The following is a 6,008-nucleotide window of genomic DNA, read 5'->3' on the forward strand; positions in this document are numbered from 1 at the left end:
TGGAACCTGGGCTGGTGGATCATATTATGGTTTCAAAGAAGTCTATTACAAAGTTTTATATTCAAAATTCAGTTGATATCACAAGAAAAGGTAACTCCACACCAGTAGCAAAAACTTCTAAACACCCATGGCCTGTAAGAGACCTCCTTGCTCCCATTCAAGATAGAATTGAAAATTTCATCAGGTTCATTTGAGCAGGGGAAAATATGCCGTAGCATCAAAATTAAAGGAAGGTGACAACAGAGCAAGGAGGTGCTCACAAGAAGGGACCCATGTGAGTAGGAGGGAGCCAACTTTGAGGGTTAAAATAGGCAAGTTAAAGAAATCTCCATGTGCATAAAGAGCTACCCATATATGAAGAAAGAAGGCTCGTAGCAGAAAAAGGATCCACACAAGGAAAGGCAGAGCTTAAAGAAAAAATTATGGCACCACCTGCAAGGAGGGTCTCAATGTCAACATTTGAAAGAAGACCAGTAGGAGCAAGGGGGAAATTAGCTCCAAAGGAGTTCACAAAATGATGTTGCTTCATACAAGTAAAAACACCCATGATGGAGAAGTTGTTAGGTGAGGCAAGAGGAAGATTCAATGTTTTCAAGGTAGGAGAAACTAGGGGTCACACAGAATGAGCAAAGGAACAGTCCATTTTCTTTATCACACATTCGTTGGGAATGAAATAATTTAGTTCTTTAAATAAAACTACACACAATAGACAAGTTGTCTATAAGACAATGACTTTAAAAGGTAAGAGTTGCATGGAGGGGCTCACCTACGACCAACTTGGAGATGAAAAAGCACATTTTGATTAGATAAAATGCTCACACCTGGAGGTAACACATGGCAATGTAGCATTAGAGTGAAGGTAGGATACAAAGGCCTTACACATTCATGAAGCTCCTAAGAATGTAAGGAAAATTTCAAAGGCATGCGCTCTTACTAAAAATGGAGTTTGCATATGGTTGAGGGAGGAGAATTTGATGGTCCCAACACTACAAAATGAGGAAATAAGGCCCAACATATGAGCCTAAGAAAAAGTTTAAAGTGCTCTAGCTTTACACGCCCATATGAACATAAAGGAGGTTTGAAAATTAAAGTAACCTATAAGCATGTAAAGTAAAATTAAAAGGTTCATGGTGCTACGAGAATATGAAAATTTAAAATATTTCAAATGTAGAATGAGTTGTGGGGCTTGTTGGTTTGATTTCAACAAACGACATTCTGACAAGTGGCAAGGGGAGTAATAGAAATGAATATAAAAATGAAAATTCAAAAATATTTTCAATGCATGATTAAATGAAAGATTTGAATTATTTTAAATTTTTATATAGTTGAAACTATATAAATGTTTAAAAATTTTCATTTTAATTCTCTATCCATGAAGAGGAGCCTAAATTTCAAATGACCACCACAAGGGTGTTTTTTGACCAAAATAGGCACTACAATATACCATTGGCATTGAGAAGAGATGAACTATCCATTGTTGAGGTCAATTTTTGAGCATGTCTTTACCGTTTCACTCTGCAAGAAGATTTGTGTTTTTCGGGGCATTCTCAATGGAGCAAGCATAATTCATCATGGAGCATTAGAATCAATTAGGAGGCAAACATTGATGTTTGTTGAAGCATAAAACAAATTTTGAAAAGGTTTTCATTCCTTTAAGAGGTCATTTTAACTGATTTTTGATGTTGCCTTGGGTTCAAATCTAGCATTAAAATCAATTATTTGTTCAATCAAATATCTCAAATATTTCTGACTTTTCGAATACAAAATGATTGAAGATTTGATATGCAATTACAAAGAGAGATTAGAGAGTTTCATTTTACTATTAGGAGAGGCTTTTCAAGTGGACACATGTCATCTTCACAAAAAATCCATGAATTCACTCTTCTCTTATATATTTCTTTCTCTCATCTATTGTAAGTATTGGTTCTACCTTTTGGAGAAAAACTACTCACTGCTATGATATCATGTTTTGGTTCCAGTTTTGATGTATTCCCATCACTATGATGCAACAATTTATTTCAGAAAATTTCTCTTATATGAACAAGAGTGTTGAAGATAAATACATATAGTTTAGATCTATTAGGTGTTTCTTTTTCTTAAATTTAGGCATATGAATGTATTATTTCAAGGAAATCAATACAAAGAACAAAAGGTGTTGAGTTTCATCTTAAAATCTTATCTCCTTTATTAGTAACCTTCAATATTTTATGATCTTTGAACAAAGAGCCTAGGTCATAGTTGTAGTCCCTTAAGGTTGTATGTTGTTTCATTGTTGCTTATAACTCAAGGGATTATGTAAACGCTTCAGGGAAATCAATAGGGTTGCAAGTTTACTAAGGAGGATATCAGGAAAGAATGAGATTTAGATCGAAAATAGATGTATATTTACAAGGTGAATGGATAGATCAAATATCTAAGGATACAAATATGTCTTAGGTATCCATATGTATGTGTTTGACTCATGGAATTTCCCAATAGATAAGGCATTGATCAACTATAGGATCATTAGTTCTTACTGCTCCATATTAGGATTTTTTTTTTGAATTCAACATTATTAATCAAATGCTTTTCCCCCTTTCATGTTGAAGAGCTAAGAATTCTAATCCTCACTCAGCTTATGAACTACATTTTTTTTCATTTAGCCACTGTAGATCTTTGTTATTGCATGGGTTAATAGCAAAAATAAGGGTTAAATCTATTGATTATAGATTCAAGAATATGTTTTTGTACTAGTACCATATAGATTGAGTCTGAGCTCCACCCACCTAGGTTTTGTAGAGCCTAAAGTAGAAGAAGGTTCAAGCCTTATAGTTGGCTCGGTGTCTAAAATGATATGTTAGAGATGGGAGTTATCTACCCCTAGATGCACCATATTCTCATCAGGGTAATTTGAAACCCATAGCATTTTCAAACACCAACAAAATAGTGACTCTGCTAGGGACAAAGGTTGTAAATGCTTGAATTATGGAGCTAGAAATCTTTGATATATTTTTCATATTCAATTTTGGGTGAAAGTTTTTGTGTTCCCCAATAAGCTTTATTCTCTTACAGTAGTAGTTCTGAAATTGGATGTAAATTGTGTTGAGAAATGATTATACCTTCAAACAGTTCAATTTAGTATGAGTTGCTATTGTAATTTTAGAGTTAAGAAAGTTATTTTTTAGCTTTGTTTAGAGGTTACAAATTCAAGATAAGACTGAAGAGGTGTCTTCTATTTGTTGTTTTTTCAAATCAATTTGTGGTATCTTCAAAACTAATGCAATTCATGTCTCACTTAATGTGAGTGGCAACTCAAAGTTAATCTATGTACTTGTGTGGTTCTATACATGAATTATGATTAGTTGCTATAGGAGAAGAGAAAATTTAAAGAGGTTAAAAAATTCAAGTGGTTGGTAAGATTTGTGATGTGCTAGTTCAAAAGGTTCAGTAAAGAATTGATGAGATTTTGGGTCTACTATTAGAAGTAGTGGATAGATAACTTTCAGCCATCCAGATCTTGAGGTATTTTTATATTCATGTATTGTCTTTTCATGAAAATTAATTTCTATAAGGAAATGTTCTCCATCAAGTAAGTTTTAGCATTAAGAGGAGGAGAATAGTGTGATAAGTTTCATACACTTCATTGGATTGAGTTTCAGCTATTGTTTTTAAGTTTGTGAAGTGTATTTGAAGAGATTTATTTGGTAGAAGGGTATAGATCCACTACAAGTTGTGAATCAAATATTTGTTATTGGTGAATGAGTTTCAAATCTATGAAGAATGTCAAGTTTCCTTTCATCTAGTATGCAGCCTATCAGTGAAATTTCTAGATCTATTTCTACCAAGTGATATATGCCATTAAATTTCAATGGCATTCATTGTTGCCCAAATGTCATTCCTAATTATGTTAGAAATAAATTGCTGAATTTTAGTGGGAACCATCTTGTTTTAGCTAGTCATCATGTTGAGTTGTTCAATGATTTGATGGGTGACTATGAGATTGCTCATGAGGATTTTCACATGAACTTATTTGTTCAAACTTTGGAACGTGATGCTAGAGACTAGTTTTCTTTTCTACTAGCATGTTCTATTTCATCTTGGAGTGAGTTAAATTTTGCCTTCATGAAAGAATTTGTAGAAAGGGTAAGCATATCTAATTCTTATAATAAATTTTTAAGGATTCACATTGAGGATGGTGAACTTGTTCCTCAATTTAATATCAAATTTGTAAGAGTTTTGAATGAGATCCCTAAGAGTTATAGACTTTATGATCAAATGTGTTTAGCTATTTACTTTGGTACATTTGACAAGAAAATGAATTATCTAGTAAGGGATAAGGAACCATAGGCATTATATCAGGATTTTATGACCGCTAGGGATATTGAAAATAATTTATAGTATGGATTGATTAGAGGTCATTTTTCTATGAATGATTGCCGATATAATGGTTATGAAAGAAAAGTGGAACATAGTGTTGACACTTTAATCCCAAATTAGAATATTATCACCCCTATTGTAATATATAATCAGATTGAAATTTCAAATTAGAGTGTGTGTGTGTGTGTGTGCATAGAGAAGAATGAGTCTATGGCAAATGAAGACACATATGGTTATCATGTTACAACAGTAAGATGTATTTCAGACTTTGATAGGGTTGAGCACTATGTTGATTTTATGAATCAAGGTTTAGTTATAGCAGTAAGTTCTCATGATAATTATATGTATAATGATGTAACCAATACTTCAAAATTTGAGGTTGCTACACCTAGATATCAGTCTTGTGCAAGTGAGGAGGCTGAAAGTTATGTCTCTAGTCATGAATGTGATATTGCTAATCTGACATGCCATGGAGAGATAACACAAGATGAAGAGTGTGAATCACATTTATCTCAGTCATAGTCAGAAGAACATAACACATATGTTTGTAATGTTTTAGCAATGGATGATAAGGTGGATTCACTTGATTAGTTTGATATGCAAGAAATTATTTCTCTTATCCATAGATAGCATCATGTTGAGAATATTATAAAATCTAATGTTGAAAGGCATTCATCTCAATATGAGAATGAAGAAGCTGAAAGTCATGTTTCAAGTGATGACAATAAAGTTACTGATCTGATTTATAATCAAGAGTCATCATATAAAGAAGATGATGAGAGTGGTTACTCGAATCAAAGTGAGCAAAATGATACTACATGTTCATCTTCCTATAAGCTGGTTACAATAGGAGAAGAACAAAGCAATGATGGTAGTGAACATTCATACAAAGGTGAAGGTATGATTTTTTTCTAAATCTAAAAAGGAAAATGCATCTCAGTTTTTGCATTATACAAATTAGTTAGTCAATGAAGAATTTGAGAATGATTTGTTCTCAAGGTATGAAGATAAAGAAATGTTGAATCCATTTGATGTTAATGAATTTGAATATGAAGATTTCAGTGAAGGGTTGTCAAGTGTTCTTACATTAGACAATAAAGATCCAACATGTAGTGAGGGGTTTAGGAATGAATCATGGTCTATCTGTAATAGTTGTCCTAAACAAGATAATGAAGAGAATATAATTATGGACACTATATGTTCGGTAGAATAAATAGAAAGTGAGTCTTCACATAGTTCTTTCATACACCAAAATTCTCCATGAGGATGAAATGGGTAGTGAATTTAAAGTATATACTAACACTTTATATGATGAAGATTGTGATGGTGATCAACCCATCTTTTGTCCAAATGTTCAAAGAGGATACCTACATGGAGTTATCAATCCATTGTTTGAAGAAGACATGGAAGTTTCAAATTTAGTTGGACTAGATGCAAATGGTGACATGCTATCATACTGCTGTAACAAATTAGAATATTGTTCTTCCATTTGTGATATTGAATTTTCTAATGATGTTGCATTTTGTGAGCTTGAAGATGAGGAGTTTAATGGAGTTGTCTTTGAAGAGAATTTGACACTTCATAGTAAGTTTTATGATGATTCATATGAAATAAAAACTAATAAGCATTTCAATTATGAAGATACATTAGGA

This window comes from Cupressus sempervirens, chromosome 2 (assembly GCF_028749045.1).
Source record: "Cupressus sempervirens isolate cs-2001-9-10 chromosome 2, ASM2874904v1, whole genome shotgun sequence".
Lineage (NCBI taxonomy): Eukaryota > Viridiplantae > Streptophyta > Pinopsida > Cupressales > Cupressaceae > Cupressus > Cupressus sempervirens.